The following is a 14,520-nucleotide window of genomic DNA, read 5'->3' on the forward strand; positions in this document are numbered from 1 at the left end:
AGTGGAAAAGAGACTAACTAATATTGACATTATTAAACTCTCAGATTAAAGGAAAAAAATGTTTTATTCCTCTATGTTTTTCAGGGTCAGTTAGTGGTTGTTGACTATGACTTTGTTAATTTTAGTAACTCAGTTTTAAGGATTCTACATACAGTAGAATGACGGCCTCCCATCTGTTAGTTTTATTATGTGTAATTACTAGGTAAAAATCTGTCAAATTTGCCAGACTAACCCTATAGATAGCATTGCCTCTGGTTACAGAGCCAGTACCTTAATTATTCTTATTTGTGAACGAGTAGGTCATCTCACTGGCCTGGTTAAGTCAGTTTTGGGTCCTCTTGTGTGTACTGGATTGTTTACACTGAGTCAGCACAGTTTCGTTTGAATATAACAATGCATTATAATGTGACTTTTTCCCATTAAAACACCTTGGATTTTTGTTTCAGTACCCTTACTTCCTGTTGTTGTTTTCTTGCGTTTTCTTTCTTGCAGACAGTCATGATAATTATTATAGATTCAGTTTTTTCTTAAAGGGAATGTGTAGCTTTTCCCTGCATACTGCTTGTTTAGTCCTTAAAATAATAGAAACGCCTATTTCTCCAAGGAATATTTTAAGGCAATTTAGAATAAAAAATTGATATAAAACAACAGCAACCTTTGCATTGTAATTTCAATTTAGACAGAAACAAATATAACATTATATATACTCTTCAATTAAACCATTATAGATAAAAAATTCTGAGTACGTCTGTTGGCAGGTTTATAGGTTGCAGTTGAATGTGTTGTGTGCGGTTGAATTTGTATATTTAGAAAATGGCTTCTGCTGTAGACACACCAGCAAGGTACTGCATACTGTATGAAGATATTTGTAGATGAGCCCAGCTCAATAAGTGTAGGAAGAAGAAGATGAATAGTTATGCCGTCTTTAATTGGCAGAACAATGCAATCATCTTTCCAGTGCTGGTCCCCAGTCACCTCTCAGATACACTGCAAATCTATAAAGTATTATGTATTGAGAGCAGTGAGGCAGTACAAGTTTATTCTTTCACCTTGCATCTGGAGCTTCACATCTCTGGGGTTGCCATTACCTTTGTATTAGATTGTACAACTAATGTGCATTAGGGGGAATTAACGTACAATTAAGTAAATTTTAACAAACATTACATAAAGGTTATTTATAAAGAAATGTATATATTGTGCAACGTCTCATATATACTGTAGTAAATGTAATAATAAAATTAAGACAAACCCTATACCTTCTTCATCTTTTTGCATGTTTCTTTGGGGGATGTGATCCACATGCAAATAACACTTTATAAATGTGTAATTTATTTATTTATTAAGTTACATATAAGTTATTACCTTTATAAAACTACAAATTATTAAGACATCTATATACGAATACCATCTGAGTTTAGATAATAAACATTATTTATCATTAGCAGAGATCAGAACTACAATGTTATTAACACTCTATTAATGCTTTGTTAATGCATTGCCAATTATGGCCCCAAAGGCAAATAGCATTCTTTGAAATCACCAAACTTCAAACTTGTTCATCAGTCTAGAGTAGAATGCAAATTGATTGCAGGTGATGCAGAAGCAGTTTTGTCAGGACGAAAGCCCAACAAATTATTTCCATCAGTAGAGGTTTGTCTTTGAGTAACGTTCACTGATACATAGCTCTCAAACATTCCTGTCTTAATACAGATAATACATCTTTTATTTCCTTCTAATTATTATTCAGTATTCACACTCTTTTTGTAAAGCAGACTCAGAATAAAGATGCTTTACAGCAATATAATTCAAGGCCTATTCAACAGGTATACTTTTCCCAGTTTGCATCCAAAGCGATGACATGCTAATGCTAAGAAAATATACAACATCCAAAATGTGTTTGCATGAAATTTGACTTTAATAAAAAATTATGTTTAAAGATGCAGTTCTCTAGAACTTTACTAGAATATTATGAGAAGGACTAACTGCTCCAGAGTAAGTGCATTCTACTGCACACTAACAATTCCATAAGGTGATGAATGTGATGGACGATTTGCTGTTAAATGATTTTAAGGGAACTATGTCTGTTGGTTAAAAACTCAGGGCATGGTTTGAAATTTTAAATATACTGTGTGAAAAAAACTCAGCAGGGTTCTGTGTTGATCTTCATGGCATAACAATTTTCAAAATGTGATGGGCAAATTTGTTGCTTGAGGGCTGCTAGACCTTTTGTCTTTCATTTCAGATGTTTCAGATTTTAGTTAATTAATTGAACCAATTGTTTGGATTAGACATTTAATCACTTGTTTTTTAGGTCCTGGTCACCTCAAGCACCTGCAAAACACGCAGCAATTGTTTATCAGGAAGAACTGATATCAGCAACATAATTTTAAAACCCCATTTCAAGAAATGCACTATTTTAAAATTATGTTCATTGCTTGATTCTGGACATATTCTTATTTTTGTTATTTTCTTTAGGAACATTTAACAATGTAGTTAAATCTTAATACTCTTTTCTTAAGTGCTGTTTGAAGCTAACGTTTTCTGAACGTTACTTACTCTTTAAAACTAAAATGTTGCTGAAAAAGTTCTATTTATTGGAGGATTTAAGTATTACTAGTTATAGCAGTTTTGCTTACAGTAGGTCTAGTATTTAAAGATAACATTTTGTAGGAATGAATACATTGTCCATGTCCATGTACATTTTATACATTTCCCTTGAAGGATTTCAGATAGGAATAATAAACAATAAATAAAACTAATAACAAAAATGTGCAATAGAAATGAATAATATCCTAAAGTAGGTCTGGTCTTAAAATGACTTGACTTGGAGCAAGACTATAAAGTGAGACGAACTGTAATGTGCAGGTGCCATCTATATGTCAGTTTCTCACACAGGCTGATGATAAATCCTGGATGCAACTCATCTGCAAAGAAAACCTCCTAGAGCTGATAGCAGTCAATCTGAAGTTGTGGGTGGGCTGGAGGTGACCTAGTGATTGATATGTTGATGAAACACTATCCCTGTTTTGGTAAAGTAACAAATTAATCCAGCCAGGCATGCACAAGCAAAGATCTATACGACACAAAAACCGACATACTTTTGAGGGAGAAGTGCCTGAATTATCCTTGGTCAAATGTACAGTATCAAAAGCAAGCGCCATACCTTTTTTGTGCTACATGCATGCAAAGTCTTGATCACAGCTGATGATCAGAAGAAAACAAAACTTTTTAGGGAAACTTCAGCTACAGCAGATCATGGAACTCCTGAGATCTGACTGAATATTGAAAGGGGCCGCCTGTCAAACACTTGAAATCCATTGTCTGTCACTTCTTTTAGATTATAAGGAAGTAGCCTTAGGTGAGCTGCCTTTCTGGTGTGTCTTGTTTTTTCTGTTATTTAATTTTGACCCTGCAATGTTAGTAGAATTTTAAATAAACTGCCTTACTGGATGTTTTCAGTAACAGTTCATGTAAAATTAATCTATGTGGCATCTTTACTGAATTTTGATTTAAAGCAAAAGAAAATCCTGTCATAAATTATTTTATCTGTATCCATCCCAACACTGTATGTTGTTCTGTTAAAAAATGCATTACCTCTCTCATAATTAGGAGAGCAACTGTGCAGTCATTTGCCATTACTGAAGAATGCTATGGAATGTTTCTAATGGATAAGCCAGCACAACACCTTAATATTTAAAAAAAAAACATTCTTGCTCATAAATTTGAGGCCATATTTTAAATTCATATTTTCAGTCTAAATTATATAGGTGTTTATTTGAGTATAAGTCAGAAAAGTCATTCTCATTCAGATGCACAATAAGCTCTAGTAATGTTTTCTATAATGCAAGTCAACAGCATAATGTTGTTTCTAATAATGTACATGCATATTTGCTGCAGACTGTGATTATATGTAGCCAGTATATAAGCAGAGTGATTTTAACACAATGTGACAAAATGCAAAGAACTGTAAAAAAGGAAAGTATTTTCTTGGAGATAACACCTTTGGAAGAACTACCTTGAAGCATTAATAACTAGGCTGGATGTAATCTTCAGATTTAAGCTATTAAGGTGCATTTATCTGTGACCCTCAATTTATATTATTAAAGTTAAAGTCCATGAAACTGACTTTAGACAAAGACTAAGGTATTACCTCTTGAGAAAACCTAAGTGCTGTTTGAAGCTTTGTCTTACAATGTGAACTGGATATTAAATATGCTTTATCTTAAGTTTCTTTTAGCCAGGATAAAGCAAATATCTTATTTCAATTGTATGCACTTTATGATTGTAGTAGTCTATTTGTTAATGTATTTATGACAATAATGTAATGTTTTTATTATTAGAATATTATTATTATTATGTGTAGAGATCATGAAAAGTACAAAAAAAACACAGGAAACAAATTTAAATCATGTGATGACCAAAAAGTAAGTTGTTACATGATTATAATTAGTAAATGATGCACCACTCTTACAGGCTAAGTACTTGTTTGTTAGGTAAGGAAGCTAGGTTGTCTAATGCTTAATGCAAAGGACCTGTAACTACTGTATGTGCTTCCTAGTTCAAGTTCTGCTTAAGTCACTTAAGTTCTTTGTGTTCTGTCTTTTAGATGAGATACAAAACTGAGAGCAGGGACTCAACAGCACTATATTGTGATGTACAGCATACCTTTTTGTCTCACCAGGTATCATTGAGATGATTTCAGTGAGATGATTTCAGTGTGTTATACAAGAGTCCAAACAATTACTTGATTACTATCCATCCATCCATTATATAACCAAAAGTGTGTTTTTTGTGGTTAAACAAATTTAAAATTCTCATGTTTTTATCTTAGTTTTACATATGATGGACATATTTTCATGTATGATGGTATTAAACTACATTTAAACAACTTAATTTAGATCTACAGTAAATACTACACTGTGTGTACACACTACTGAACCATGTACCCTTTAAACAATTTCAAATAAGGCTTAAGGAAATATCCTATTAATCAATACCCCACTGGGATAGATCTCCAAGACAAAGAGGTGAGGGAGTATTTGTGGAAAACCTAGAAATTGTCATGGGCAAATCTGTGCTTCAACCCAACCGAGAATTTAGCCTTAGCTTCAGTATCCTCTGAGGTGTCAAGGTTGATGGAATTAACCTATAGGTAATTTTTTCTTACATATTTTACAATTAAACTCAAATCTTAAGTGCGCAATTTATTTAAACTCCATTACTCACCGCTTGAATTCCTTTAGGAAAGCACTGAAATCGTTGAAGCTCCATCCCACCCATTTCTGCACTTTGCCTATTACCTTTGCGTTCTTCCTTGAGAAAATTCACTTGGCGAGTATTGGCTGTGGAATTAAACAAATGAAAATCCAGACTTTCAGTTGAACCCTTGAGCCCAATTTTCAAAGTGTGCACTCACTAACATACTTGGATGCGCTGAGGGTATTTCCACTATAGTGCCAGGAAGCCCGCTAGTAGTAGCTCAAGGGGAACTTTTGAGAAACATTAACATGTATAATTGTCTGGATTGCAATAATTATATGACTTCAAGGCTCTGAAAGGATTTGCAGCCTCCATCAAATTCCATATGAATGACTTGGAAGACTTGAAGTTATTATATTTTCTGCTGTATGATGTTTAGGCAATAAATTTGATACAATATGCAATGAAAGAGGCACACAGATATGTGGAAAACAAACTCATATCTTCTTTATTATGAATAACCTACATGAAAGGTCACTGTGATGACAATAGTATGATTGATGTTACAAGCATCCAATTAAGTTATTCTAAAAAGGAGCCCCAAGCGTTCAGTGCTTATTAAATATAAAATAGCTAACTCAAAAGTCAGAGGTCTCCATGCTTTCCTTCTGTCCTGTACAACTAAGAGCATAACTCTGAATTATTCATAATGTTGATGAGAGGGTCAATAGCTGAGAAATCCTCATTATAAATGTTTGGAGTGAAGCTCAAAGGTCACTCAACAACTTTTTGGATGTCTGAACAAGTCATTTGAATAAAGACGTACAACTATGGTGTAACATTTATTTGTTTCTAGCATTCATGTCTGTGAAGCTTTGATATTTGATTCTTCTCTTCATGTCAGGAATCTTGACACCACATTTAAGTGCCTAGTGTCACCGTACAGTACCTTATTCTCAACGATGGTTTTAGTTGTAATTTAGTCCTGCTTTTTCAGGAAAGGAGAAAATTGCCCATCAGATTTTACGCAGCTGTAATGTAATAATTTAGGTAGCTTAAAAAAAATCTGAAACTTTAGATGCAAACATACAACATGGATGCAATATTAAAAGAACAAGAACACTATTTAAAAAGGGAACAAACAACAATGGACTGAAATTTTTACTCTGACCTAATAGCAAATCCAGATAAAACTCTGAAAAGAAAAAATGTTGGATGTAAAGGGTCCCTTTGTTCTGGCAGAATTGTCTTGTGGGATCCGTTTTTAACTTTTTTTTTGTCCTGTGCATCCGGACTGAGATACAGATGATAATAATGTGTCATTTTGTTCTGGAATTTAAGTCATTACCTGCTAATCGATGCCTTTGAAGAGCTAATGATTATAATGCCCTCCAGAAACATATTATTGCAATATTAACCTTTGTATATACTTTTATGCATAATACTCTTGCACATTAAGTGATCTGTAAATCATACTTCTTTAGAATGCTATTACAGTCTATATACTGGCTCTGTCTTTTTCTTAATCCAATGCTTTCTGTGTTGTTTCTCTACTTTTTAATAAGCAATCTAGATTGCCCATTCCTCACTACATTGCCAAAATTCTCAACCCAACAATTCAAGTTTGATCCAGCTACCAACCTACACAAAATGTGATTGTCATATGAGCCAATAGGGGATTCTATGAATAACGATACTAAACTTGTGCCCTTTTTAGTCTATTCCATTTTAGCACTTGTTCCTTCATATTGCAACTGAAAATATTTAACTGGTTGAAATAATGTTTGTAAAAGAATTAGATAAAAATGCTCCAGAATGCACACTGTAGTAACCAGAAGTGCCTTTGACTGGTAACTCCACCATTAAATGCTATCCTTAAATCTCTGTTTTAATATGTAGTTCTCCCAAGACGATTAGAAGAAAAATGAAGCTTTTGCTAAGGGATTTTTAGGGACAGCAGAATGGAACAAGTAAGTACTGCTGACATACTGCATTGCAACTGCAAACATATTAATTTGTGGAAGAAACATGTACAACAATTTAAACGTGTAACACTGAAAAACATTCAATATGGCAATTTTAACTACACTACATAATGCTTAGCAAATAGTAATGAAAATATAGAATCCCTGACATCTCTTTGGGAGAGAGGACTACTTGTAGACATCCTGTAGCTTAGCTGTACACTGCAGCAGTAGAAATTATAGGCATTAGCTGGTCTGTATGTGAATGTCAATTGGGGGAGTTCATGTGCAACTCTTGGCTCTGATGGTGTTGATTATTAAGTGCAGATAAAACATCTAGTGCAAAATGGACTTTTGACAGAGACCTTATCTCTAAGTCCTCCAGGCAATTAACACTAATTACAAGGACAGCTCTACCACTACATTCAATGTGGTGTTAAGAGAGCTGGTGGCAACACTGCCAGTGAACTGCTAGTTGACATCCATAATGTCTTTAAATGCAGCACCTTCTACACTCCCTCATACTGTCTCTCTTCATGTCAGTCACATGCGTCAAATTTTTCCTTTCTCATTTTGAAGTGCACTTTTACAGTCCATTTTTTTCTTTGCCTCTGGATTTCACAAAGCTTTTGATATTACACACCGCCTTCCTTAATTTGACCATATTAGGAATGTTCTTAAAGTGATGAAATACAAATGAAGTGCATTAAGGCATTTGTTAGGATATCATGATTCCTTTTAAAGAGGTTTTGATGACCCGTTAGGAGTTTCACATCTCTGGAAAATATGTGCATGATGTTAACATTGTGATTACTGTGATATTAAATATAGAACTCCTATTAATTATGTTTACATGGCAAGCATCAACATCTGTGCAGCAGATTAGAATGAATTGTATGGAATTGTAGGTCATTAAAGTGTTGCGTCAACATTCATGCTTCAATATATACAACAGATAAAAGAATAGTGTGGAGTTATGTAAACTAATTTGAAATTTTAAACCCCCCCAAACTACTTTTTCTTAACCTAATACATCCCATGTTATGTTGATTAGAAATGATAAATATAGATATAGAGGAGGCACATATGAGGGTCTGGAGTTTATCACAGTAGCGCAAAAGAACATCTCATGCTGTCAATTTGCTGTCCATGGATCCAATACAATTCAGTGTGACAGAGATGGGGTTGATAAGCACACAGGCTTCAAACATCATGACACCGTGGTCTAAGTGTTAAAAAGCTATAAGAGTGTCCGGGCAGTTAAAGACATGAAAGTCTCAGACTGTCTAAAAGTTCTAATTAAGCAATAATAGTCACCAAGGAGGTCATTCTCAGCCATTAACAAGCGCCTGTAGATAGTTAACGGCCCAAGGCATAACTGAGGGTTGTTAATGCTCCCATGGAGGTCGTTAATGGCTGGTCACGAATGGCATTCAGCCCATTATTGTGATTAGAAACCAATTGATAGATAATAGTAAAAAATGATGGCTTCCTATTTCAGAAATATGGAGTTTGGTTGAATGGTGGAAGAATTAGTAGCACAGTAGCTAGCTGAAAGGTAGCCGAGATCATCCTGATAATCCCTTCTGATGATAATTTCTTTTCGTGTGGCACCTTTAAGCTTATCAATTTAAGAAGGGCTTAGGTGTTTACTTCCAGTTGGATTCCTAGAGGGTCACACTGCACAAGACATGTATATTCCCCAGTCTAATGACATGATAAAAGAGTCACATTGAAAATGCCATTGTTACATTCTAATATAAATAAGAATTAAATAAGAAGGTTACTAAAATTTACTTGTTATGTTTTTTTTCCAAGGCATAAAAGGAGTTTGTTACAGGAAAACATGCAGATACAGTATGTGGATATTTTAAGCAGCAGTCATTATTAAGTCCCTTGTGTGGAACATTGTTTAGAAATCAATTCAAGTCAGATGTTTTCATTTAGATGTTTTTATTTACTGTAGAAGTTTTGATTCAGATGATTTAAATTAGTATCATTCCACTTATGGCAGACAACTTATACATACTGTATCATTGAGTGTTCTGAATTGGAAGTACAATTTAAAGCAAGGTGCTGAAAAAGGTTTCAGATTGGTATTAAAATATAAATGTACTGAGGAAAGTTTCATCTTTAAATCTGTGTACTTTTATCAAAAGTGGTAAAATTGTGGATTGAAATTTTAACATTTCATTGAACCACAATTTTATATCAATTTATTGTTTTATTTGTTTTTATACAAGTGTCAGTCATGTTTCAATGTACTTTCCCAAAATTAGTCAGTTGCTTTTATGGCAACAGAATGTGATTCTACATAATGACACATTTTGAATTAAATAAATCACAGCCAAGCAAGTAAAGTCCAAGGATACTGTTTTATCTTATACTGTAACAACCAAATATAGTCATTTCATACCAAGAGCATAGTCAATTTATATCATAACATATTTTACGTTTGTTTGCTTAAAAGTACAGTATATTTGATTTTTCCTCCTTTTGGTGAAACACTCCACTTCACCTTGGACAGTAAGTGAATTTATTATGAACCTTGAAAATATACAGACTTTCCCAAACAACGAGTGCTCTTAATTTTTTTCACTTTTGCATAGATCCTTTGTGGGAATAGTACATTACATGTCAGACAAAAGACCATCATCACTTTTTGAGGAACCTGTGAAGATTACCTACTTTCCAGATACAGATTTTCAATTTCAATGAAAGGTACATTACCCTTTGAAACCAAAGTATGTAAAAATAAAGCTTATTCCAATGCTTAAAGTATTGCAGTTACTTGTATACTGTCTATTGATTTAAGTTGGTTGTAGCGCTTTTGAAAAACAACAAACAAAACCAAGCAGCAAAGAAATATACTTCTCCATAGATGACACAGGCAACAGTCTTCTGATACATCCAAAAGTACACAAAAAAGGGCAGATGGAATAACATCTTAATTCATTTGAAAGTGAACAGTACTGTATCTGTTTTGAAGCATGGTTTCTTGGATTACAACCAACAACACTGTAGAAGCAGAACCATGTTATAAATAGTCATTAAAATCTACAGTAATATGTTCTAAACTCCCAATGACGGCCTTTCTATTTTTCTCCTTTTATTTTATTTTGTTTCAGCATTCTGATAGCTAGGAATCGGCAAAAGGTATAAAAAAGAAATGTATGTGAAGTAAGAAACATATTGATATATAGTACAGGAAGGAACAACAACTAATTCAAACCTAAGAGTGAAAACTATACAGCAGAAACATTTGGAAGCTGATTTTTTAAGTTATTCTTTTAAATTACATTTACAAAGGCAGTGCCAGAAGAAAGCCTAAGAATGATTTTACCACAAGTTTGAGAAAACCTTGTAATGTCTGTATACACTGAAATATGTAAATTGTTCTTCTTTAGATTTAGTTTTTTTTCGCTTTAATGGAATTTGTTGATTATATCATGTCAAACTCACAACTATTGTAGAATTGTAGAAAAGTCTTTCATAAATATAAATTTAAACTTAATGTTTCGGGACATCCTGCTAAGTACTGAACAGAATATCAAAACAATAAATAAAGGTTTGGGATCTTAGTGCCACATTAAGAAACTTCTCTAATTTTCTGGTTATCTAATCCTTTCTACAACCAACTATTTGTTATGTTTACTTTTTGCATAAAATTGAGAAGCAGCTTAATTTATTATGACTTTGCAGTTGTACAGAAGCAGTAATGTTAATAAAATGACTTGGGTACTGTTGCAGCAAGTTGTATTAGAATGGTATGACCTCAGGGAATACTACTCTAACAAAACTGCTTAAGAAAAAAGAGCAGTACGAAATAATCTATAATATCTGTCATTTTCTGGAAACTACATATTCGCCTTTCCATAAGTGTTACCAATTTTATAAAATGGGAGTTTGTTACCAATTTAGAAACAAGTTGTACAGAGCAGGAAAAAAATATTGCCCTTGTTACAGTTTCAGAAAGAAAACTTACACAAGAACTTTTAAAGATACAAATTTAATTTGTACCCACTACAAATTAGCTAAGTATACTAATGAAAAAAGAAGTCATCTAAGGGAATGGCCGTTTAATAACCAAATCCGCATTGAATAGTGTCACGTTTAAACACTTGACCTTGGGACTGAGTCTGTTTCAAGTCCAGCTCTCCTGCAACACCTGTTGCTTGAAGAACTTCAGGATGAACCCGAATGCAAATAACTATACATGATTTATTACTTATGTCATTTATCTTGAACAAGAGCATTGTTGATGGTTAAAAAAGACGATAAAGTTGGAAACAAATAATAACGATGCGTGATCTTCGCATGCGCCAGAAGATCCTTTAAATAACTTCAAGGTCTTTATCAACCGGCATAATGCATGAAAAAAATGTGTGAAGAAACGGGGATCTTGCTTGTTGTCGCCCTTTTTTCTTTCTCTGTTTAGTTTGTCATAGTATAGAAACATCATTTAGAATCCAAAATACCATTAAATGCGTATATTCTTGTAGAACTTTAAACCGTCAGAGTGCATGGACACTTTATGTCGCAAAGACATCATAACGTACGGATTCTGGATATTAATCAAAAGATAGCGGAAAAGGGAAAGAGGCGGGTAATTCTCATAAAGAAGCTAAACTGCAGAGACGAATTAACTTTTTTCTCCACATATGCAAAAAAGTTAGCCACTATTGTATACTAGCTGTTTGCAAACGGTAGCTATATATATTGGATATCCCCCAAGTATATTGTTTAAATTTGCATGTTTAAGTCCATATGGCTACTTCCTTTTGACCTGCTTTCTCAGCCCCGTTTCTTTGTGAAGGCTGTCACTGATAAAGAATCACTTGACTTGCTATAACAAGTTCAAAAGAAATCTGAAAATACTCAGTTGATCCATGAAGAATTGGAAAAAGGGACACCCCTACTGCTTCAGTTATCATTCCCATAGAGATAGCGATATTATTGATGGGATGGTTATGCTAATTTCTTTAGAGACAAACTTTTATTTTGGAATTTGTTCAAAAAAGAATTTCATACACATCAAACTGGAAAATGCAGCCTGAATTCCTAAACATTTAAGTGGAGGCATGGGAATCTGATTTTCATAGTGAATAATGACTGTGAACGACTTTTTTTTTTGTAAAGGATGTACTGTCTACTGAAAATAGACGACATCAGTTTTATTCCATGAGCTTTTAAAGTAATCTTTAAATCCATTTTGCTTTAATGGGAACCCCTATCTAGAAAATAAATAAATAAATGCCGACTACACTGCAAACAATATTTTATAAACATTGTAAACTACCCAAACGGTGTTTGCTGTTGTTGTTTCCAACTAGCTTTTTAGCGTCCCCCATCCTGAAGAGTTTAAGTTCCTATAAAATAATCACACTTAATTGCCTCCACAGGTAGGTGGTCATGTTATTGGAGGGAATCAAAAATGAAAATTGAAGTGGTGAAAACCCCTTTTTTTAATTAATTTGAAGAAGAACAGGGGGAACAGATTAAAACTGAATGCCAGTCAGAGTATTCTGAGTGTTCCATGAGCGCAATTCTTGTAGCTGAAAGCGCAATGGGAACATTTTCCTACCACGTATTGTATATGTAAAGTAAAAACGGTGTTTGTCAGCGGTCCCCTCGGGAGCTAATTTCAGCCCTGATTTATTGAGAATCTAGTTTTACCTGAATCAATGTTTAAAGTGTCCCTGTGGCTCGACATTTTGAATAATCAATCCGTCTGCATTGCCTCTAATCATGCGCATCACTGTCTTTCTCCTTTGTCAACCTTTTCAAATCCTTCTTGTTTGTTATCAACGTCCTAATGTCACATGCAGGCATATTCTTTAAAACAAGCTGTCTATTGGTGTATTTTGATACTTTTTTATTATTACCAAATCCTTTTCCCATAATTACACCACAATCATTATATAATCCCATAACAAAGAGTCTATTGAAGCTCTAGCTTTTGTCAACTCTGGGACACTGAATCTGTAATTGCATTATTCAGCTTTTTTTTCCCGAAGAAACATACCCCATCATACCATCCACAGGCGAACATTTTGTTGTGTGCTCTGTAGAACTGCATATTGCCTTACGAACAAAACGCTTCTGAAGTTGTGCAGAAAAAGTTTTATGTCTAAATCGAAAAGCCCCTCAAAACACCTTTAATTTTCAAGTTGCTTTGGAGCTTTGAACGAGCGCGATCCCTGTAGCATCTTTTCCCATTTTTAAGTTTATTGCGGCGTGCTAATTTTTATAGCTAGCTACGTGATTAATTAAAATCATATTTCTACAAACAGATTGGCATTTTCTATTGTTTCAAAACAGCGCTCCTTCTAAGTAAGGCATTTGAATACAGCTTGTTCGTAAGGGAATATAAAAAATGCTCTTCACTGGACCTTTTGCGTTTGTATGCATACGATTGGCAACATAACTGGCTTATTTACATTAAATACGCCACAAGGTTACAGTGCAGATCAACGTCATTTTATCGCTGATTACTTCTCTTAAACGCTGGAGCTGTGACTGATGCTTGGGACGCGCTGTCTTCAAAGATTTACCCTGGAGTTTTTTGGAAGAAAACAGACTTGAAATAGTTATCAGAAAAGGTAAGAAAGGCTATTTTAACTATCATATATCTTTACTAAGACAGAAGCGATTACTACATTTGAGACGGCAGGTATCAAAGCCTTATGATTCGCTGTGTGTCTGAATAACAAGACTGACAATGTGAGTGGGTTCTTAGAGAATAGGCAGATTTTAATAAGTGTGTTTACAGGAGCTCAAGGTCAGGACCAAGCTGCGCTGTGGTAAATGTTTTTTCAGTTGCTACACAGGGGAAAATGGACGATTAGAGATTATTCTGTGTAGGTTATTATATCAAGGGCTGAGCTTTTGGCTCATCAAAGCTAAATGCCGCAAGACCTATCTAGTTGCTGTGAATTATGCCGAAGACGACAATGGAGTGCTTTTTTAATGGTACAATGCATTTCACCTACCAGATAGGGGGAGTCCAAGCTGAAAGATGGAAATGTCTTGTGATGCTGGGTGATCAGTATCAATGAACACGTTTATCCTGAAAAGAGACAGAATAAAATAATACACTCTCCACTCGGGATGTGTTGGGTACAGTTAGAAGGGCATTCTGGAGTGGACAATCGTAACAGGTCCGAAGCACACTTTTCCCCCTCAGCGCAAGAAAATGATCAAGTCAATCATGTGGACATGCTTCATTATTCATTGAACACAATCTTTTACAACGCTTCGTTTACGTGCAGGAGTTTCTTCTACGCGTTGCTTTAAAATTTTAAGGTAAGAAGTGCACAGCTTTAGACTATTTTAGCCTTTCGAATGGGTTTTCTGG

General features: G+C 34.3%; 1 protein-coding gene across 2 annotated transcripts in view; it reads left to right on the forward strand.

The window, feature by feature from the left end:
- The first annotated feature begins 14,393 nt into the window (after positions 1 to 14,393).
- znf536 (zinc finger protein 536) overlaps positions 14,394 to 14,520 on the forward strand; it is a 170,757-nt gene continuing 170,630 nt past the window's right edge. For both annotated transcript variants that reach the window (XM_088939052.1, XM_088939054.1), the window contains exon 1: positions 14,394 to 14,468. The gene's annotated coding sequence lies outside the window, so the exon portion shown is untranslated. The remainder of the gene's footprint in view (positions 14,469 to 14,520) is intronic.

This window comes from Atractosteus spatula, chromosome 21 (assembly GCF_055471065.1).
Source record: "Atractosteus spatula isolate fAtrSpa1 chromosome 21, fAtrSpa1.hap1, whole genome shotgun sequence".
Taxonomy (NCBI): domain Eukaryota; kingdom Metazoa; phylum Chordata; class Actinopteri; order Semionotiformes; family Lepisosteidae; genus Atractosteus; species Atractosteus spatula.